A 23,721-nucleotide genomic window follows, 5' to 3' on the forward strand; every position below is an offset into this window, starting at 1 on the left:
ACACCTTTCACTGGCAGATTGTATGAGCTGTCGCTACTAGCCAACGTGGCTAAAGTCAACGCAAGCTCCATGAGATGGATGCAAACGTCATCCGCTGTCACATTAAATGTTTCCAACCAACTTATTTTGTTTAAGGGTTAAGGCTTCAGTATGCATTTGATGGCTACATGTATGTTGTCCTGAAAGACAGAGGCTAAAGCTACATTCTGCAGCAGAACCATGCAGGAGACATGGAAATGAAGGAACAACACTGTTGTTGCATTGCAGCCTTGAGCTAGTTAGCCATGACATTACAAGTCGGTCTATGGCAGAGAAAAATGTAAGATCAGACTTTTTTTTCCCCAATCTAACATAGCAGTTAAATGTATTTCTGGACAAAACAAAGGGTTTGTAGGATGAGGCCAAATTCAATGAAGAGCTAATGCTAATGTTAGCCTAAACTCTGTAATAGTGGCATCCAAGACAAGCTTTCAGACAAATACTACAAAGTGGATGCTGTGATTAGGCTTTTTTTAACTTAACCCGTAACCCCACAAAACAACAATGTACTCCTTGGACTTGGGTTGTTTTACCACGATAAGTAGTAAGTTAATTAGGTGGGCATGCTAACATGTCAGAACAGATAAACACACACTTGAATCACTTCCACTTCTGCTCTTGTGGTTTTGGTTTCTGAAAGGCCAAAACAGGACCATCCAAACTATTTTTTATCCTTCTCACAGCCATGACACCTCGTGGGCTCGTGGCAATGCCTCCCCCCCACCCCCACCCCCACCCCCAGCAGCACATTAGCTTTATGAGAGCAGGAGCTGGAAAGATGCTCTAATTTGTGGAGTCCAATGGCAGACGTTCCATGTCAGCGGCAAGTGATGCAACGTGAGGCTGACAAGGCCGCTGCAGTGCTGTTACTGAATGTCTAAGTGCTTTCTGAGGGATGTGGGCTCGCAAATCATTCAATACTATCCATTGACTTGAATGCAGGAAATCAACTAACCCTATTCTCACTCTTCTATTATCCTGCAGTGTTTTACAGTGATTGCATTTCCACGCTGACGGCTTGTGCACTTGTATGAGACTGACTCAGAAGATCATTCAATGAGACAGCCACTCTTTTTATGCTTCAGTTAGTCTTTTTTTTTTGCTTCCCCTTGCTAGTGTATTTATATGTGTGCGCATTCAATTTGGTTGGGCAGGTGGGCATCCATCCCAGCGGGCGGGAGGGCGGGAAGGAGGTTGGGGAAGGTGGCTGGCGTGGGGGTGGCTGAGGGTTGTAGTGCAGAACTGCAGAGAAGAATTATTGTTGGCTCTCGCCGTGTCAGCTGTGACAGTGGAGAGGCCAAAACAGCTGCGGTCTGCCCACCCTCACCACCCTCTCTCTCTTCATCCCCCCCTCCCCGCTCCTTCCCTTCCCTCTGCCCCCACCCCCCCACACACCAACATCAAAGGGTGTCTGTGGCATCGGCTCGGCTGAGCTGACCGTTCGGCTGGAGCTGCTGCACTTAGGGCCGTCTATGGTTTAATACTATATGAACATCCCACAGTGAAGCTGGAAAGCCACCAACTTTGTTATTTCATTTTAGTCTCGTCGTCTTCCAATCCGGCTCTCTCGCTCCCTGACACACACCGGCGTGCCCCCGGTCCCTTTGCCTCTGTCTCCGTCTCTCGGAGATCGCGGTGCCACAGATTGTGTAATAGCCATTTACTGGCATGGCTGGACGTGCGGGCTGAGGGACGGGGATGCAGGCGAAACCTGCTGTGGCAAATGCTGACCCGGAGCTTTCTCTGATGTGCACTAAAGAGGGCTTGTGAGTGAATGATTCTGTGACTGAACATGCCCATGGAGCCCGCCATGCACCAGCTTTCAGATGGATTAGTCACCTGTGTAATCCTACACCTGGATACAGGGTACATGCCTGCTGCAGCAGCAGCACAGCAAATTTCTTCAGAGGGCCAACTTTGAAGAAGTTGTACTTTCTGTGCTAAAGATGTCAAAGTTCTGTTGCTATGTGGTTCACATTGTTCTGGGCTTCCAGCTTAAGGGAAGGGAGGGAGGTCACTTCAGTACACTGTGAGAGACACAGTGTTTCTCTGAGGGAGGCGCCAGGGCACTTGGCCAGTCAGGCACCTGCTGGGAAGATGAGAACGCACCTGGGGTTGGATCCCGGTGTGTGTGTTTGTATTTGTGTGTGCCACTGTGCAAGGCTTCCTGCACACGAGCCGCTGGATTAGAGAAGCCTTCTGAAAGAAATGCCGATTTTAGTTTCTTTTTTGGAACAGACAAGTATCTCTCTAACTTTGTTCAATCTGACATCCTGATCCAGGATCCTTTATTGACTCAGTCCAGCCGACACAGCATGCAGTGCATGTATAAAGCATAACTATGTTTGCAAACTAAGTCGATCAGGGCCTGTAGACATCAAGTGCCTTAGAATTGCTCCTTGAAAGCTTCAACCAAAAACTAAAAATATTCCAATTCAGGATTTATTATTTCACCAGAGAGAAAGGCTGCAGAGAGTGAGCACTCGTCTGCGTAGAGGACACATACAGTATATTGAAGGTAACTCCTCAGCCGAGCTTATAACTGTAAAAATATGTTGCTAATGAATGCAAACAGTATCTTAAATCTTATAACAACATCTACCAATAAGCCATTTGCCTAGTGGATGATAAGCACACACATACAGCCGCTCCTGTGGTTTAAAAAAATAAATGTACACAGAATTTAAAATAGTAGGTTCCTTGACTCGGCTACATGACATATCCCACATTATTTTAATAGCTTTAATTAGAACACATCTTCATTCACATATTGTGCATTATTGCACATGCAGCAGTAATGTTGCTGTGATCTGTCTTCTGCTGTCCCCTTTCAGCAGCTCTCTTCGTTAATTTATGTGCCCTTTCGGCGTGTCGAAAAATTTACACCATAACAATATGAAGATGTATCTCGCAACCATTAGAGCCCCACATATGTAATTTTAAATAGATAAAGAGTTAATCCACTATTTGCATGAAGCCGCTTGAGAGTGTGAATGAATTTGCAGGTTAGCTGAGGCACTGTTGAGCGAGTTTGATTTATCGTGAGTGAAATTATTAGTTGTAATCATCACTGTTGCAAAGCTGCATTTTTTTACCCCCCAGTGGCTGTAAGTTTGGGAGTACCTCTGTCTATGGAGAGAATGCGCTCTCCCTCGCATCCCACACAAAGCCAGCCATGAAAATGATTTATTTTTTGCCAAAACTGTATTTTTTTTATCAACCTCATTGTCATCGATGAACATTTGTACAGGTTAACTCACATCTGCAGCTCTCCCAAATAGATATGAGTAATTTCCTAAGTTAGGAAAGCTGAGAAACGACATTAAGTAGGACCAACATGTGTCGCCCCACCAGTATTTTGGGCCAGTTCGAACTGATTTCCTGCACTGAGAAGCATGACAAATGGAGACATAGTTCTCGCGCTTGTCTGCAACGTTATCAGCTGTGGTGCTTCTTTATCTCATTTGATGAAGGCAGCGTGTGCATGGAGAGCAGGGAGGCTGTGTAAAATTCTTATTCAATGCAGAATCCATGGAAAAATTGTTCAGAAGTGTACATCAGCAGAAAGGATGGCTTTTACTCTCTGTCACTGGTCTTTTTTTATTTCTTTTTTTGTGTTGAGGGAGACTGTGAGGCTTGGGGATAGCAGAATCTTGCTGTCAACTCTTCTGACACTTCCAGGGATGATCGATGGCGAGGTGTAAGCTTAGCAACCGAAAAGACAGGTACTATAGGCTAGACACGGGCAGGGAAAAAAGAAAAGACATCTTCAAGGGACATTGCTCTTCTAAAACGAGATATCTTTCTTTTTCTCGGTAAGCGTCAAAAATGTGTCAGAGTAATGGAGTTGCTCTACCCTTTCATTAATTAAATTTCAACACCTACATAATTAAGCAGCTACTTTAATGAAATCTCTCACGCTCAGAGCTGTGAAGAGAGACAGCATCTATGCAGTGATAATGAGGAAGAAAATGTTAATCTATAGGCAGAATCCTAACAAGGTGTTAAAATACAAGATTTTAATTTTCACTTAGAGGGAACATGAAAGGTTCCCATAGCTTTTGCAGAGAAATCCATTTCCTCCAGTCTGACTGATATGACTTGTGTCGAAAATGTACTTTTCAGACAAAATCAGTCAAAATCATGTGAACCTAATTAATTTTATCGGCAAGAATTATCCTTCTTTCAGTGTGGCTTGTATCATAACTCTACAATGGAAGTGAAAAGTGGACGCATTCGCATAGGATCTTGCAAAACATTCTGTAAAGGAGTTCAGACTATCAGTATATGCAGTACATCTGAGTTTAGTTAGGCACTCAGGTTACACAGATTGAATTTTATTTGTGTGGAAAGTACAAGAAATGACAAATCAGCCTCTCCCGTTCAGCCTCTCCCGTTAGCCATCAGCACTGATGTGCCACAGCTGCTCGAGCAGTCCTGTCGCAACAAAAAAAAAAAGTCGCAGATATTTTGTCATTACATTACACAAGGATGCGCTGCCCCATCACGCATCGGTGACCGCTCAACAGCGGCCGGGAGTGAAAAAACCCGAAAAGGGCAAGATGCATCGCGGGTCGCCTCAACATTTTCCTATGCTTGTGCACGCAGATCTTCAAAAAAATCCCTGAGGCTTTCTTATTATCGCTGACTAGAATATACTTCAGCTCTGTCATTACTTACAGTTTAATGTATGATACACTGGTAGGGCGGGGGGGCATAAGATAGAGAGCATGGGGGGCGGAAAATGTATAACCTTGCATATTTTTCTCATTCCCCATTTTCGGCGGAGCCCTGCCTGTCTGCTTGCACCCTCACTGTCACACACGTACCTAATCCTAGGAGGGGATTGTCAAGAGTCCTATGCATAATGAAGGTGGATATTTCTCCTCACATAAGTAGGCCGGGTGATGTGAATTGTAGCAGTGTGTTGCAGTTAGTGCACCTTACGCTGCAACACAAATAAAACGTTGTTTGATATTAAACACGAGCAGGGATGGGGGAATGTAGGAAGTGTTGCATGGTGCATTGTGAGAGGATTATAGGGTTAGGCTGGGTGCCCATTCAGCACATTGCTGCGAGTTAAACTCAGGAGAACTAACAGTGCACGATTGATGATGTGTTTGAACAATGGGCTCCATGCGGTTCCATTTAACAGAGTGTTAGGTCCACCATATTACGCCACTGATAGCAAGTATATCCTCTCCCCTAATGAGGGAGGAGTGATGGGGTGAAGAGGTCACGTGGCAGGGGTGTGGATCTCCACCCTCGTAGCCTGCACCCTGAGCAGGGAGACATTTGCGAGTCAGGGCGTAATGAAAGGGAGGTCAAACGGTAGGGACAGGGAGAGGCTCCTCACAGCGGAGTGGGCAAGCAGTATCTCAGGAGGGGCAACGCCAAGATATGAATCTGCTCAGAAAACGAGGGGCAACCCGTGACCCGAGCCATGTACGGGCTGCACACGAGGTTTCTATTTCAGCGGTGGAGAGAGGCGATCTGAAACGACACATAGGACTCTGGGAACGGCGCAATATGAAAGCGCTCGGAGTTTGTCCACAGAGCGTGGGGCCACCGCTGACAGCATTACATTTAGGTCCATGAACAGACCTCAAATAACACTGCAAGTGCAAGCACTTTGAAACTTACAGAAAGGACTTTCAAGTGGGGATATGAAGTTTGCAAGGAGAAAGTCAGTTTTTTTAAGTTTGGCACATTGTAAAAATATCCAAGAAGGAAGCCAGTTTCCAAGAAAAAATCCTTCAATCTCCTGTTCAGTTTCATTTTCCAACGACATAAACGTATGGTTTTACAACATACTTGAGAGTTAATCTAGGATTGCACATGGTCTTTCTTTACATATTGCAGCTCTAAGTTAATAAAATCCTGAATTCCTGCTTTAACCTATTACCAGGACATTCTGTGGTCGTTAATTAAATGCATATTTTCTCAGTGGGACTCAGTGGGAAATAGCTGGTTCAGCACAGTGGACAGCTGCAGCAATGCCACACATTCACAGTACTTTTCCTCAGTTCAGCCTCATGCCTTGCTTTACATCTCCTTCTAGTTAAGACACGAGGAAAGACACCGTGTACTTTGTGAAATGAGATGTCCTTCCCAGTCAAGCGTCATCTGGAGCGACGTCAGTTACCGATGACAACAGCGCAGCTGGACAACATGTCAGCGTGGCTTGCGACTGCTCTGTGGCGTCATGTTGCCTCAGAGTTTCTGTTTGCACGGATAAAGTGACGTCGCTGTTGGGGTTATGTAGGATGCCCTTCCGCAAAAGATGAGTAAATTACTACCCCCATGCACATTGTCCTTTGAAATGAAATGTAGCAAGAAATCAGTGTTTGACATGCAGTTTCCCCGATGACAGCTTAGAAAGTTAAACTGTGATGTTTTACACCCAATGGCAGCCATGCATCAATAACTTCTGCAAGGTTTTATTGCTCTGTTCCTGGTGATTGAAATGATTGTGGCATGTGGATAGTTGCTGAGCTGTGAGAGAAAGCTGGAAGACCAGGGTTGGAAGTGGTGATACTGGGAATAATGTAAAAACAAATGCAAGATACAATAAAAAAAAGTCAGATTTTTCCACACATACATTCATGGGGCTATGTTAGAATTTCACATTATAGTCATGGAGTGGTTTTAAAGGTGATACTTAAAAAGAGTTAGGAGAGACTAAATTAATTTGGCCTCTAGCAAATTGCTGTTACTAGCAAAGACTTTCCCTCGCAATAATTTGCATCTACATTCATTTATTTTTTTTATTTCCTTTTAAAATGAATAATTGAATAATAATCCAGAGTCTGACGAGTCGGGTTTACAATCTTGAGAAATCGTTGGCAATAGCAACCATTTTTTGGGGGGGAGAAAAAGCTTTGATCGCAGTTGGTGTTTCATTCCCGTGTCCAGTGATTGATTGCTTCTCTTCACTGGATATAAATGACACAGATAGGGCAAAATAAAATGATTTCATTGCGGGAACCGGACAAAGCAGTGAACCCCTATTATGATAATGGCCCGAAGGAAAACTGTTATTCACTGACCTCCCCTGAAAGTGAGCCAAGAGCACGTTAATGGAGCAATGCTTCTCATAAGGAAATGTGAGAACATGTTGGATGCTTCATATTGTCTATCTTAGAATCCAGACCTACATTTAGGTCATATACTCTCTTAATTTCTCTTTTCTTTTGTGAGATAATGAATGAAAAACGGTGGTGCTGGCATTTTTCTTGTCCATGGCAATAAACCTCAACTGTGTGTGTGTGTGTGTGTGTGTGTGTGTGTGTGTGTGTGTGTGTGTGTGTGTGTGTGTGTGTGTGTGTGTGTGTGTGTGTGTGTGTGTGTGTGTGTGTGTGTGTGTGTGTGTGCGCGTGTGTGTAGAAATGGAGGCCGTTTTGAATCAGAAGCCCTCATATTTCGTCCTCACTGAAGCCTCCTACGGGAAGCCTTCTCTCCCCTCTGCCCTCATTAGAGAAATGAAATGTCCTTACCTGATCGATTCCCAGGTCATGTGAGGATATGAAATATCTGGAAGAAAAACGAGATGTACCCCAAAATAAAACTGCATGTGCTGAGCTGTGTACCCGGGGCTCACTGAGGGGAGTTTCAGGACCTTGGACAGTGCACATTCTCTAATGTATGAACACTTTGACAGCACCATTTATTCGGGTTAGGGTTACACCAGATCTGGTGTTGCAGTCTCGAAGGAAAGCCACAATCAACAATCATTTTATTTCTCATTTCTGATTTTGTGAGATGTCCTGTTTTCCCGGGGGCTGCTCAGGTACTCGGAAATCTGACGTAATTTACAAGCTATGTCAAGATTAAGCCAATTGTCATATTCAGTTTGTACAATCTCAGTACAATGGGTCCATATTGGTGTGCTACTAAGGCACTGTGCTGATCAACCGTTAATGCAGAAATCCCTGTCACATTAACGCCACTGTTGCCTCCCTGTGAGGCAGCCTCGAGTTGTTCTGAATGACTCTGATTGCCACGTTTACACGGTGGTACGACTGGCTTTTGTCCAAAGCTATTCACAGACTTGAAAGCCTGATTGGCTATTTAAAACATGCATCCAAGCCCTTTTGTGCAAGGGCAAACAGAGGAGTGAACAGGGGACGATCACACTGAGAGGCCGTGGGACACAACTGATGAAAAAGACCCATAAATGCTGAGAGGAGGAAAGGAATAGAAGAGGGAGAGAGGAATGTAGTGCACTTAGAGAGTAAGAAAATAATGGCAGAGAATATGGCATAAGTGTGACGACCTGGACAGAATATGGAGAGGAGGACAGAGTGAAAACGTGGATGTGAATTAGTATGCAGCAGTTGAAGGGACCCTTTGAGCCTTCTCTCGAGGACTCTCTTCCCTCCAGGTGCCCTGTGCCACAACAAGGTAGTGAGCTGTTAATTGCGCCAGAAATTAAGAATCAGGGTTGCTGATACGCACACAGGCATACATATAAACCTATGTGCACAGCCCAATTAACTATGCATGAGCTTCGCTGTTAATAATCCAAAGTGGCACAGTTAGTTGAAGTGCTGTTGTCTATTAACAGAGAAGTTTTTGTCGAGAGTAATGGTCTCAGTTGAAAGTTCTCTTTCTTGCAGGGAGCTGAACGAGACGATCAATGCGACACTCATCGCATTCAGTGCAAGCCAGCATCCGGTTAGCTTAGCTTAGCTTAAAGACTAGAAAAAGGGGGGAACAAGGAACCTGGCTCTGTGCACCTCTAAAGCTTGTTGTAACTCGTTTGTTTCAGGCGTACAGCCAAGAGGATTTTCTGACCTTCACATGGAGCCAGGCTAGGTGTTTCCCACTGCTTTCAGTCCTTGCGCTCGGCTGTAGCTTTATGTTTAATGGACAGTTATGACCGGGGTATTGATTGTCGCATGTAAGTCCCTGATTGCCAACAAAACAGTGACCCATAAAAAGACATCTCCATAAATCTAAGCGCGATTGCCGCTAATATCTGCTATTTCCGCTGCTAACTGCTGTTTACTGCCCAGTGGCCACAGCTGTGGTGCAAGCTGGAAATGCATCAATATGTTATTTGGGCAATTAAGCTGTCTTTGGAGTACAAAACCTGGTCCTGCTTAAAATTCAAATGCATGGGAAGAAATAGCGGAGAGCGCGATGGAAACCGTGCTGTCAGATCAGCGGTCAGAAACAGATTCAGTGGAGGAGTTACCTGCTGAGTTTGCGTGGCTTTGGCCTTAATAACATGCAAACAAAGAAACGGCTGTGGGAAATTAGGCAACTGCTGTTCATTTACTCTTTACTTCTCTCTTTTTTTCCCCCCAATGCTGCCCAAAATGGAATTGCTTTCTCACTGAGGCAGGGAAGCCAATTTGAAGGAGCCTCTATCACAACAGAATCTTTCTGACCGACCTTGGGTTTGTTGATCTAAAAAAAAAGAAAAGAAAACATCAGCAGCCATTGCTTGACATTTGTGCATGAGGCCTGAGGAGAGCCATGATGGTTGAGGGCTCTATTAAAGCAGAACGTGCAGTGCAGTCTAACTGTACTGCATTCTGAAAACCCACCCCCGGGTGCCTTCGCAAGTGGCTGATCTTTTCATGTGATTGTCACCTGTGTTGACAATGTTAAGTGGCTTTGTTTTCGGTCGACTGCAGAGAGAGCACACCGGGTGCACGCCTCCTCCAGACACCTTATGTTTTTCTGAGCTGCCATGACAACCCGGGACAGGAAGGGAAGTAGCGTTTGTGGGCGCGTGTATGTGTGTGTGTGTGTTTTCAGGGATTTGACTGTGGCACACTGGGAGGTGAGGGGAATTTCTACTTTTGCTGGATAATTAGCGTTTGGGCTTGAGATTTAATTAGGGCCTTGGAAATGTGAGCTCTTCAGGTGACAGCGCTAACAAAGTTTTCGCTGATGAATGAGAATGATTGACAACGAGAGGGGAAGGGATGGAGGGCCGGCGGGAGGCTTATCTTTCTTAAATCCTCGTCTCCATTCGATTATAAAGATCACGATTTTCCTGATTTTGTGCCAGTGTGTACACGTGCATATGTTTTTAAAACTCATGCATTTCAGCCTTTCTGCATCCATCTTTTATCATTGAGTCTTGCCTTCGCCTTTTAATTTTCCCTCTGTATCTTTTATTTCTCTAATCATGCATACATGCATTGAGGCACATTGCCTTGACTTTAAAGCGCTTTGGGTCAACTGCTGTTGGTTTTAAATGTGCTGAACTGACTTGACTTGACTGACTGACCACAAAGCATTTTCTTTTTTTTTACTATTTATATTTTGAATACTTAATAGGCACTAATTGTCACATTCTGGGAACAAATTACGTAATTTAAGGGCACAAATTATTAATTCAAGGGTACTAATTACTAATTAATGCGCACAAATTATCAACAAATGATGACTCGTGATAAGTGCAGAGCTTTGTAGTAAGCTGACCTCCAGTCAGGCAAAAGCCACGGGAATCGAAATCTTCAATTCAAATGCTTTGACTACAAGGGAAATGGACAATAAAGATGCAATAAAAAAAAACCCTGATGATATCAATGCTGAAGGCAAAAGAAGCTCATAAAGAGAGCAGTGACTTAAAATGTGGGCCACTGTGGGGTTTTTTTTTCTTCCTGAAGTAATGAGAGCTGTAATATAGCTGATGAAATCAGGACCCCATGGGCTGGAATTCAGAAAGAGAAGGAATAAAAGCCTTTGATTACAATGCCACCGGCTTTTCTCATAATGCAATAACCAAAAATGCCTCTGAAATCAGGTAGATTTTATATTTGCAGCGTCATTTCGCCAAGAAGGGTCACAGAAACGGTACTGATGGGATGCTGTTCAAAACTAAGAATCACGGTGGGTTTTGTCTTGTTTGAAGTCCAAGGTATAGCTGCGTGCATCCAATCTGTTTTGTTTCCATAAAAAACTATTGAGAGAAAGCCAGTCACAGGCTGTGGTGGTGAGAGAAGGCAGAGAGGTTTGTCTACCATCCCACACACGGCGGCCCAGCCGCGACACTGAATTAGACGTGGAATGAGATGTTTTGTTGGTGTTATTATGCTCACATTACGCGGATTGCTAGATCTTCCCCACTGGGCCCGGTGGGCTTAGTGCCTGAGGGGGGGAGGGGGGGAGAGAAGAAAGAGAAAAGAGGAGGAGGAGGCAAGAAAACCTGCCAAAAAACAGCTGCCTGGCAAGATGACAGATTCGCTGGGTGTATGTAGGGAGGGGGAGGAGGGGAAGACGTAGGATTGGGTACAGAGATGGGAGAAAATTGGAATAATCAGGTCCTAATGTGCTCAGGCTTGCAAACATTTCTGACCCTATTACATTGAAGGAAATAAAAAAAAACAAAATGTCAAGCTTCTCACTGCTTCTGCCTAAAACATTAAGATGATTAAGCCTCTTCAGTGGTAGTGAAAAAACAATGGCACTTGAAATAATCGGTGGCAGTTGAGCCGTGGTCTTGGAATATTAATTGCAGCGAGAGCGGCCAGAGTTTCAGTTTTGGAGGCACACAGCTGTGAAGCTTTTTATTATTACTTTTCCTCATTTTCTTGCTCGGCTGTTTGTTGTCTTTGTCTGATTAATTCTGGTCCTTTTTTTTAAAGCCAGTTTTGTTTTAACAGCCATTTTATGCATATATTCTCCAGAGAGGATGTGGATATGATCTAACGAACTAGTTGATGTTTTCTATGTTAATTAGCCGATTAAAGGTTGTGATTGGCCGCCTGGCTGAGGTGGGGTTGGTGTGCACAAATGTTCAGAGCATGTGCGCATGTTGGGGAGAGACAGACCTGGCTGGCACAGAGGTGGTGTCTAACATAATGAACTTGATTCAATCCAGCATCTCTCATGTCACTCAATATTTAATCACCGCAGACTTCAAATAATGACTTTGCCAGGCAGCACAGAAACAGCAACCGGGGTTTGAGCTCAGCAGGGACAGCCACATTTAGTATTATTCCTTCCACCCAGTGACTTTGCAGGAAATGGTACCCTGTCTGGGCGAGACTGGTTATGAGTCCGATTACTCCTGAGCAATCACGTCTAAAGCAATAGGCTGCGCATTCATGATAGGGTGTTCCATAGAAAAAAGGCCAGACAATTATTTTTTTATGATTATACCGTCACGGTGGTTGTGAATGATAATCGCCGTCCAAGGTGAAAGAGGTGTTTTTTGAGAAATGGAAACTAGAGCCTGTCACTGAGTCGTCACTCCTCGCTGAAAACACCTCACTTGTGACATACATACAAAAACGCACCCTCCTCCAGACTCATAGTGCTTGAAAACACTTATGTCTGTTGCTGATAGTTCTAAAAGGCCTTCAGAAGCTAAGTGTGGCTGCGCTGTTCAATGCGAACAGCTGACAAATGCGCTGGGAGGCGGGGAGGCGCTGGCTGGCATCGAGTCTCTCCGTTAATTGGAAGCCGTGCAGGCGTGCTCGTAACTTACCTGAGATTCCCATCGACAGAGGGATCCTTCAGCGGGGGAGGAGGGGTGGGCGGGGCGGGGCAGGCGTCCAGATGCCCCGATCGATGACTGCCATCTTTTACACCGCGGGAGGCCAGAGCCCATGGTGGCCAAGACCGTGAGAGCAAAATTACAGCTATTTGCACGCAAGAGAGCAACGGGGGGAGGGCGTGGAGGGGTGTGGGGGTTGCGTGTTGAGAGAGGAGAGGCCCCTCCTGGAAAAATCAATGCTAATGACTAGTGAGTGCTCCCACACACACACACACTGACGCATATCCATGCACACACGGATGCAAAGGACACATTATGTAATTATCCAGCGTACTGAGGGGCACAGGTTTGCAGACACACCTCGATCACTTTCTCTTTCTCGCACACGCACACAGAGCTGGTCGAGGTGGGTTGTTGCAGCAGGAGTGTAAATGACTGACATCCAATTAAAACACTGTTAAGGAAGCTGTAGTGATTACTGTCTCTGGAGCTCATCGATTGCTTATGGGCGCAGCTGTCTCATTACGCCGCTAACTACCTGGGCCTATTTTTATTTGTCTATTTCTTTATTTATCACTCCCTCCTGCACTCGGTGTAGCTAATGGTGTGGCAATGACCTTTCCAACGCGCTCCCACCCTTGACTTCTACCTCTCCAGCTCCGCCCTCGCTCTCTGGCGGCAGCGCGGGGAACAGAAAGAAAAGGATGAAGTGAAAATATGCCCCACATCCTCAGTTGGGCTACAGCTGCGTGGACGAATTCAGAGGAGACAGACTCGGCAGCTGACGTATGCATGTGTCGCTTTCTCAGCACACTCTCGGAGTAAAGAAAAGCAGAGCAGAGTGACGTCAGGAGGAATGAGAGAGGCGAGAGAAAAGAACTTGCTGAGCACTTCATCCCATATGGACAAAAATACAGATGGAGAGAATAGAAAATCCGGCTTCCTTCAAGCATTCATAAATTTAATGAGCAGCTCCCGCAAAATGAGCTTGCAGAGAGATTGCCAGCAGGTGGTATACAAAATCTGCAGAGCTACAAAGAAAGTCTTTAATCTTTAGGAGTCTCTAAAACTCTACCATAACATCATCATTAATGCTGAAGAACAGGTACGCCCAATCCAACTGTAAAATTAACTAGGCTTTGTATCGTGAGCATCAAAATTCTGTTTTGAAGGAATATGCGTGTGTGTGTGTGTGTGTCTCTCTCTCTCTAAGATCTCTCCTTCTGTGTGTCCTCTTCCTCCCCTCTTCTCTTTATACAACCACTGGCCCACTTTCTCTGCTTTGCCAAGTGACAAAGGAATCAGCTGTTTCTACCTCAGCACAAGAAGCTCTCCAGACACGAGCCTTTTTGCACCGGTAATGAAGTCCATGCAGCGTTCACATGCTCAACACCTGTGGTGCGCCATAAAGCGCATAGCAGGCGGGAGCCATAAACATGTTCGCGGTGGAGGCGCAGCTAAGATGGTAGTAGTATTTACGGTGCGGGATTTTCTTGCAGGTGCAAAAGTGGAAGCGCAAATGCAGCAATGCCGTTTTCCTGAGGAACGAGCTGAGAAGCAGCAGCTGCAGGACGAGCACGAGTATTAAAAATATATATATATTTACACAAATACAGGCAGTTGTTGCACTAAATGCTACTACATAACCTAAAAGACGAACTCAGCTCACACTGAGTCATTGGCCTTTGTGAGCATATAATCATGTTTCATCTGTACTGCTGTGCTGCAACTAACAATCATCTTCATTAATCTGCAAATTAATGGATTAATAGTTTGGTCTTTATGTTGGAAAAAAAAAAGAAAAAGAGGCCTGTCACAGTTCCCCAAACTCCAAAGTGATGCCTAAGTGGTAGCTTGTTTTTGCCTGACAGTCCAAAATCCAAAGATATTCAGCAAACAGTCACACAAGACATCCAGAAAGCAGCTTTAACGAGGGGCTGTTTTCTATTTCTGCTGGAAAACTGACTTAAACGATTAATTGTTCTTCAGGATAGCTGCCAATTAATTCTCCATCGATGCACTAATTTAGCTCGAGCGTACTGTACATACGTGTGCTTTGTGACAAGAAGACTTTCATCTCGGGAGAAGCTGGCCTGGACTCTCCTCTCAGCCCATTAGCGAACTGTCTGCAGCACTTAAAGGCGATGACAGGAGCTGAAGTGATTGGCCATTATTAAAGTCCACTGAAACTCCATCTGCCGAGAGTGTACACCTCGTGCTTACAGTGTGTCTGTGAGTTCCAAAACACGCAGTGCGTGCAACACACGCCCTGCTATCATTAGTTAGTTATTTGTTCATGTTGAGATTACAAACAGGGGCATGCATGAGCCTTTAAAGTCAATATAATCGTCTTTATTTGATCCAAATAAATGTAATTTCACTGAGAATGTGTGTATGCACACGGTAGCGTGCAAACATTCAAAAAAAAAAAAAAGACACCCTCTAACGTGCAGTTCCTCTCCGCCGGCACAGCTCCGTCAGACAAACACAAGCTCACAGCTGAGGTGGTGAACACAAAGCCTGCTGGATGCAGCAGTGGAGGGCTGGGGGCTTTGTGGCAGAGTGATTTTTCTTCACCTTGTTCCCTATTGCTTTTGATATTGATAAAAAAAAGTATGAACTGCAGCACAGGGTTGCGCGTGAATAATACAGGACACGAAGATCCGAAAACATTCAATATTTGATTGGTTTGTGTCACGAAAAGGAAAAAAAAAAAAAAAAAAAACCCGGCTGCCATAGAAACCAAACATGTGCGTGTGTGTGCATTTATTTGTCGCTCGGGGGATGATCAGGGTGCGCTGCAACTTGTCAGCCTGCCGCTGATCAAAGGGCAGAGCGAAGAGACCCCACCTGTCAATCACCGGCCGAGACGAACAACATTAAAGGCATCTTTCACACAGATCAAACAGCTAAGATTATTATTCTGATTATTAGTCCAGAATCAGTTTCATGGGTTATTAAATAGGCTGCGGTTCTCTAAAATTGTATATATTCATTGAAATTCGAAGTTCTCGTCGTGACAACGGGCTTTCACTTCGGTTTCTACAGAGACTTTCATTTCTCGTTCTGGGGTCATGAAACACAACCAGCCCATGAAAGATTAAGTCTTATTGCATCGCAAGTGAAAAATTCTCAAAAAAAAAAAAAGACAAAGTCAGAATCGAAGACGGAAGAGCACAACAGCACCAATAATGTGGTTGCTTCTCTGAGACGACTGAATAATTCATCACCGCAGAAATGTATTCCTTTCCTCTTTCTCTTCTCCTCTTTGTTCCCTTCTGTTCTCCCCTCGTGCGTCTTCCATCTTTCTTTTGTTCTTAATTTCTCCACCCTCCCTCCGCCCGCCCCGCGCAAGCCCAGGTGTGCGGGTGGCTGACTCGGACACAACTGCCATTAGTCAGACGCGGGCGCACGATTGTGATGCAGCAGGAAGCACGCAATTACAAAAGCCCTCATCTGAGTATTAGCACTCGTCCGACTCAAAACTCAAGACTTGGCTGTCTTTGCGAAGCTGAATGAATATTTCATCAATTCATTGGCAGTAAGCGAAATGAGGGAATGAAAGCGTTTTAGGCCTTGTTGTAAGCTTGTTGCAGAGAATGGACAGAGAGAAAACAAAGAATGCATTTGTAATTAGAGGGGGGGGGGGGGGTTGCCAAAAATGGCTTTTTGCGGGAGAATGCAGCAGCGGGCTGAGGCATTAACACAGACATTGTCATTGGCAGGCTCGTATCGATCGGTAAGCCGGCCCCGTGTAACTGAACCGGCAGTGGAATCTGGTGACATGCTTTTTCTCTGTCAGAAGGTGTGACTATACACTATTTGTCTTGGGCTGGCAAAAGCTGCAGGGGGTTACGGGTCCCGGCGGTCACTCGCTCTGTTCCGGAAGCTTCTCAAAGCAACAGTCTGTCTAAACACAAAAGTCAAACTTGCAATAACGGGGAGGAATACATTCATACAATGCTTTGCTCCTGTGGACATTCAGAGCGTGTTTGAGGATGGTGATTGTTCAGCGCGCACAAATGACTCAGTTACTTCCACTGTCAAAAAGGTTGACAGAAAGATGCAGCCCTCAAATTAAGCAAAAACTAATGCATATAAATATTTGTCTTTTTTATATGCTGTTGCTGTTTTGATGTTCCAACTGAACACCTTGATTATTCACACTTTTGCTCAAACCTTGGCTTGCCCCTCTTATCTGTGCCTCGTTTCTAATTATAAGCCTGATTATATTTGAACGTCTGTTAAATAAAAAGATAGTCAGCCAGCTCAGCAAGTATAAATGAAGGGAGCTCATTGGAAACGTTAGCAATGAACTGTGCGGTAAATCGTGCTAGTGGCGTGCAGAATTGGCCACAATTAGGACGGTTCATCACCAACGTTGCAACGGACTGTCCGTCATATTACCAATACATACCTGAAAAATGCAGGAAATTGCATTCACTCATTAAAAGTCAGCTCTAGTCTGTGGCACACACTGTTTAATCCCAGCTCCTGGCTTTGTTGTTGCTGTTAGCCAGCAGCAGCTGTGAAAAACTTCCCAGCCTCAGCAGCTTAGCTGTTTGTCCTCCCAGCAGTGTTTTTTTTTTTTTTTTTTGGCATCCCAACACTCCTTCGGACCACATCTTGTGTTTTAAACGATTAACAAAGAACACGTGGTTGTGTGGTAACACGCGGTCGTGCAAAGTGTCAGAAAAAAGTCTTGACCGCATGAGCGTTCAGCAAGTAACCCTCTGAAAGATGTGTTGAGACATTATTTACTTTAAAATTACATTGAACAAAAGGTGTGATTAATGTTACATATAGCCAGTAAAACAGTAGTTAGTAACTTTTACTGTAGTAACTGTTACTAACAATATGACCAAACTCTCCCAATATTGGTTATTTTAATATCCAGATAACGATGCATATCACAATATAGCATGCTTCCTGTCAATCCAGTGAATACATAGTTTATATATTATGACCACATGGCTTTGAATTATATACTTGACAAATAAAGGGCACTTACTGATATTTGATTATTTTCCTCCTTTTAATTAGAACCTTGTATGTAACAAAATCTAAAATATTAATGTTTAATATATAAAAACAATGATAGTTGCAAACAGAATAGTCCATCATCTGAGTCTAGGGTATGTTTTGAGCACTTGACTGTGACAATGGATGATGTGCATTGTCAGCAGTCACGCATATTACTGCACTATAGCTGTAGCTGACTGCTGCTGAGCCCCCTTAACAGGAAAGGTGTTTTAAGCTTGCTAATTGCTTGGATAGTTACTGACAGTAACTGGGCTTTCTAAGGGGGGCTTTTATGCAGGAATAAAACCCACACTGAGCATTCTGCTTTGTTTGAGGGACCATTACTGGAAAGAAAAACACTGGTTTTTTTTGTCTGGAAGAATAACAGCTCAGTGACTGAATTCTAAAAAAAAAAAGGACAAATTTAATTAATCTTCAGATTTGGCAGTGACCTGAAGCTTAACTGCTAAATCTGTATTAAGACGCACGGCGTGGTGAAGGTAAACTGGCGAAATGAGATGTTCTTCTTGCTTGTCAAAATGCTCTCTCTGTGCACCACCATCCACCTACGGTAATTCAAAGTGAGGACACGGCTGCACAAAATACAGGTATTTTTACGCTGTACAATATAGCACAATTCCCTCCACAATTTTCACAATAGCTATCCAATTTCACCCCACTGTTAGCCACCGATGCCCAAGGACACCTGACAGATTCGGCTCGGTGAATACCACTCCTTACCCAATGCAGACAGTCGCAGGACTATTAAAAATAAAGCCAGTTCAATTTATATCACGGTGGCATTAACGCTAATGAGTATATTAGTTTCAGACTGTCACTGGGAATAAGAGGCAACATTGATCTCTTGTCATCATTCTCATAATAGATCCCCCCCCCCCTTCCTCTCCTTGCATATATTATTGTGCTGCTTCCTATGAGTTCCTATGGGACTTGCTTTCACATTTTAATCTCTTCACTTAAAGAAGAGGCGAGTGCGCTTCTCTGCACAGCCGATGCTAATCACGACGCTTGCTCTGCCGGCTCGTTTGAATGCATTTCTAGTGGCTTGCAAATTCGCATGCAACGCAACCTTTGAATTATTGTTTGGATTTCCATATTTTTTTTACTCGTCGCTGGGGTTTATCTCCAGAAAAGTTGCTTTCCCAAAAGAAGCAGGATGAGATCAAATTGAAACTCAAATCCCTGACTAAGACAAGGCAATTTTATTATATGTACTGTCTCAGCAAGACCTTACAACCCGATGCACCGCCTGGACATTTCTGCACAATTGCTATATTAAAACTGAGTTGGACTCATTCTCCCAAATGATTAAATGACCTGAAAAATCTATGAGGCATGGATTACATTGGCCCATGTGCTATAGCGGACAGCTTCCCGCTTTCATGTTATTGCTTTCACTAGTTTCCATTCTTTAAAACAAAAGGGCATACAGCTTCACATATGCTTTTAAATTCATTATGCAATTTTTTTTTGTCTTAAATGGTTACCAAAGGGATAGTTACATATAATATAATCCAAGTGTTTTTTTGCCCTTTTTTTTTGTCTGAAGGCCATCAATTACAACTCCACTAATCAATTTCATGAGTGCATTCTGCAGCTTCTGATTGGCTGGGGGATATTCAAGAGTTTAGCAACATGAAAATGGTTGTCTCTGATCGAGCTTTAGTTTTTGCAAGGATGATCTCTTTGGACAGACACACTCCTTCCCCCTATTACCTCTCTGACACACACTCAGTGTATTCCACATGAATAATCATCTTATGAACATCACCATCAGTGCAGCCACTTAGCCCAGTCCTTGATTACAGCGTCTATTTGACAGACTGCAGAGGACAGTGAGAGTTTTGGCCTTACCCTGGGGACACACTTGCCCCTTCCAGTAAAAAGCGTCCACTAATGGAAGCGGAGGCCCTCGTCTCCGCTCCGCATTTTTATGTAGGCAATCCAGGCATTTATGGTAATCATAAAGTAGGGCCAAATGGATGCCGGGGTCAGCTCTAAGCGCTGAAAAACACTGAGTGACGCAGCCTTGTTTACAGCCGCTATGGAGCAAGTGCTGCCACCTCCCTGTAAGTTCACCCACAGCAGGTGTCCATGCATGCTTGATGAAGGAAAACATCTTGCGAGTACCCTGAAATGGGACCCCCATCGCCCCGCACTTGCCTGTCTCTGTTGCTCACTCAGTCTTTCTTGCCCGCTCTCTCAATGTTTATGAACCTCTGGGGACACTTTATAAAAAATTCATTCGCTCATTGGGGCGAGTAGCAAGCTTACCCCCCCCCCCCCCCCCCTCGTATGCCATGACACCACCAGTTTCTGGTGTGTTTTAGCAAACGGGTGGCGTTTAAGGGAGCAGAGGTGGCGCGAGAGGGAAGGGGAAGAGTCGCCGATGAATCATTACTACACTTTATTAATATGCGAGCTTAAATGCGGATGCTTCTCTTTGGAGATGCTCCACAGTGATTGTGGCACGGCCTGGAGCTGAATGCTAATTTATTTTCTTGTTTCCCTGGCTTGGAAAATCATCCGAGCTGGTAGCGCACACACCTGCCTGCCAGTAACCGCGACAAGCTACAAGCAGTTGTCCTCACTGTGCCAGCATGGGTGAAAGAGGTGAACAGAAAAAAAAAAAAAAAAAGCCGAACTGTTGCAGTGGTCTGAACACTGCTCGCTGGCCGCAGCCAGGGGTGCTGATTCTCCAGCCTGCGACTGTTTTGAAATTGCCTCCACTGAGTGCAGATGCTCGGAATGCACACGACACATTAACTTCTCTTAATGTGGCTGTCAAAAAAGCGGGAGGAAAATGCTTTCAGTGTGCGGGAGAAAATGTGCAACGCTTAAAGAGTCATTTAAGAACATAATTTTCAATTACGAGCGGGGAAAAAAAAATCACTTTAGGTCGGGATTAGATAAAAGACTGTAGTGATGATTTTACAGTGCAGGGAGCATTAGGAGAAATTGTGCTATGATACAGTAATCTGATGTAATGCAGTAGAAAAACGGAGAGGGAGGACAGAGAGCAGCCACAGTCTAGACATCCCTGTGGGTAGTCTGTTTGATTGGGAGACGTTCCTCTGGATGATACTTTCTTCATGGCCTCCAATCTTTTCAGTGTGAACAGCGTTTTGGTTAAACAGTTGCGAATAGTCCATAAATGACTGAGCAGTTCATTCACAAGCGAAGGAGGCAGAATTAGGAGAGAAACCAAGACTAAAAAAGAGTTGGAAGGTGACAGCCAGGAGTCTGCAGAGAGCATATTAAGCAAAATAGCAATCACTTTCCAGCCAATCCCCACCAACTGTACTCATGAAATTCAATCAGAGATGCAGACCTCTTGTAGATGAACAGGATTATGGGAGCACTGCTTCATTTTGCCATGCGCAACAGACTGACAAGGGCAATAATAATGTGGTTTGTTGCAGCAGACTCTTATCAGCTGAATTTAATCTCAGTCCACAAGAATCACATTCAGAGACCAATTCAAATATACTGTTAGACAATGTAATCTATATCCATAGCCTTACAAATCCCTCTGCGCATTAATTCATCCCATACAGTCCACAAGATTAATGGTAGGCCGGGGCAAGATGTGATAAAGCCAGCAGAATACATTGTCCCACCGGCCACCAGCGCAGAAGCTAATTTGTATGGTTCTCAATAGGAGCGCACAATGGTCATTGTTAAGACTGATCAAATTCCAGTGCTATGATTAGCTTGAGGAGCAAGTGTGTTCTCTGATATAAAACCCAGTAAGAGCATTAAGTCCTTTAGGCACTTGAGAAGAGGCTGAGGGATTGTTTCAGTGCCAAGGGCAGCACAGGCACATCTCTGTGAAGCACAGGGTGGAATACACCTGCGGACGGCCGGCTGGAAGATTGCAGCTCGCCCTGTAGCAATCAATTACAGGATATGGCAGGTGTTGTGTTAACACGGATTTGTTAAATCGTATCTTTGCAAGGCATTATTACAGCACAAAGACGTGGTGCCGCTCTGTACGTGCACGTGCCGGATTCAGATTAGCATTTCCAATTTAAATTGAACTGAAACTGCCGCTCGAAAGCAGGAGCAACTCAGAGGCTCACTTAGCATATATCAGAACTTTACCAGCATCTCGCGTCAAGAATGAACTTCTCATTCACAGTGTATCACTGTGAGCTAACAGGCCATTCCTTGTACTCCAGTACTGGTTGCCCTGTTGCCCAAACTGTGCTATTGTGATGTTTTTTAATGCGAGCAGGATTAAAATAGCGAGCTATGAAGGTAAGGCTGTTTGCGCCGTGAAATGCAGCTGACTTACGTTAAACATCAGCACGAATGAGCAGAACAATGTCAGTTCAGGCATGACGTAGCTCAGAGTTAGGCTAGGTGGCTTTCTTTTGTATTCATTTAAATTATGTATGCAATAGTTCTCATTCATTGAAACTTAAAATTTGTTTTCATGTGTTTGTGTGGGAGTGCGTGTCAGCCCTGATTGCATGCATGTACTCTGTAGGACTGTGTACACGGTGCAGTAGAAATCTACTTTTCAGGAACAACATTGGGCCTAAACAACCTTTTGGCAAACTCTCAAACTGCAGCAATATTGATACTTGTATCAAAGTGGCTACACATCTAGTACAAAATTACTGTGACGATGTCATACGTAATGATGGCAGGAACTTTGCTTCAGGTGACCGTTGGAGATGAAACATGTTTGTCATGTGACTGAATCTAATGGCTCCAAATGGTTAACAATCTAAATTGCATTATAATTAAAGAAAAATGAGGGATAAGACCAAAATCTGCTTATTTTGAGTGTTCTGAGGCCGACTGCTTTCTTCTCCATTCCTGCCCATTTCCAACCCTGTTCGCACCGTACAACTTCACAGCTCTGTTACAAGTCTCCAACAGTTTCATGCGGACATGGAAGTCTCACAGTGTCTGCCTGGGCCTGTGCAAGGGGTGATTTCCGCCAGTGTAGCGCCAGATGTAATACACCCCCACATCACGCTGACTGAAAACAGTGTGCCTCGACAAGTCTCACCAAGGGTGCACATCGCAGAACCGGAGGAAGTAGATAGGCGGTGCGATCCAAAGTTGCCTGGCAGGTCACGAACATACGCTTCTGTGGGTCACGGCAGAGTTCTCGGGTGTTTAACCCCCCTGCTCTTTACATTCTTAATGGACTCCTTCCAGACAAAACGTCTCTCTCTGTGACTCTGACGCTTTCGTAAGCCTTTCTGCCTGCTCACACGTGCACCTCGCCATATCTACTGATCTTCTGCAGAGATGAAGTTGGGATTGGAGGACACTCCTGAAGCCTTCTTATTGAATCATGTTTTATCAGTATATAGTGCATATATAAGCAAAAAGGGGTGTTTTTGAATTCTTGCCGTAATGTACATGTAAATGACATGGCTGCAGTGATATATGATACTGAAAAGGGATGAAATGATAAGACATTATTATTAAACATGGTGTGAAGTATTGGACCGACAGTACATAAAGGTATGAGAAAAACTGCTGTATGTGGTTATATGTATCATTTTCTGAGGCTCTTTTGAGGTTCACTACTGAGAGGTTCAGTGTTTCAGTTGTACAAAACAAGCCAGAGGAAGTCTGAAATATCATTTCCAAAGCATAAAAATGTACACATATACATGGTTTCTCAGTCAGCCTATCCACTCTGAGATAAACAGAAAATGTCCCCTTAAGGAAAAGTAGCAGATGAACTGTTTGTGAGGTAGTTCAAAGGCAAAAACAATCCCACATTCAGACCACGCTACACAGTAGAGGAGGGGGCGGGGGGGATGCATTCAACTTGGAGGAGAAAAGAAAGAAAAAAGATCTGCTGTAAAGCCATAAAATACAATTCATCTTGTCGCGGTCCCTGCGAGGAGCGTGTAATCGCAATGACACACTGGTGTAATCCATTTAAAACACTTTGGCTCGGGCCTAGGCTGCTTTGACTTCCTCTGCAAGCCTGTGCCATCATCTTCATTTCAGATACGTTTCACTGACTGCTTGCAATTAGCGAAAATGTGTAAGCTGCCTTGTCGTCCACCTGCTCGGGCTGCCGGGTGAGCATCCTGTCCTGGATGCATTACATGACTGGCAAGAGCGTGAAAGGGGAGAAAGAAGGGGGGAAAAAAACACACCAAAAGATAATAACCCGCTTGTCTGAGGCGGAGGTGAAGTGC

This window comes from Chelmon rostratus, chromosome 23 (genome assembly GCF_017976325.1).
Source record: "Chelmon rostratus isolate fCheRos1 chromosome 23, fCheRos1.pri, whole genome shotgun sequence".
Classification (NCBI taxonomy): domain Eukaryota; kingdom Metazoa; phylum Chordata; class Actinopteri; order Chaetodontiformes; family Chaetodontidae; genus Chelmon; species Chelmon rostratus.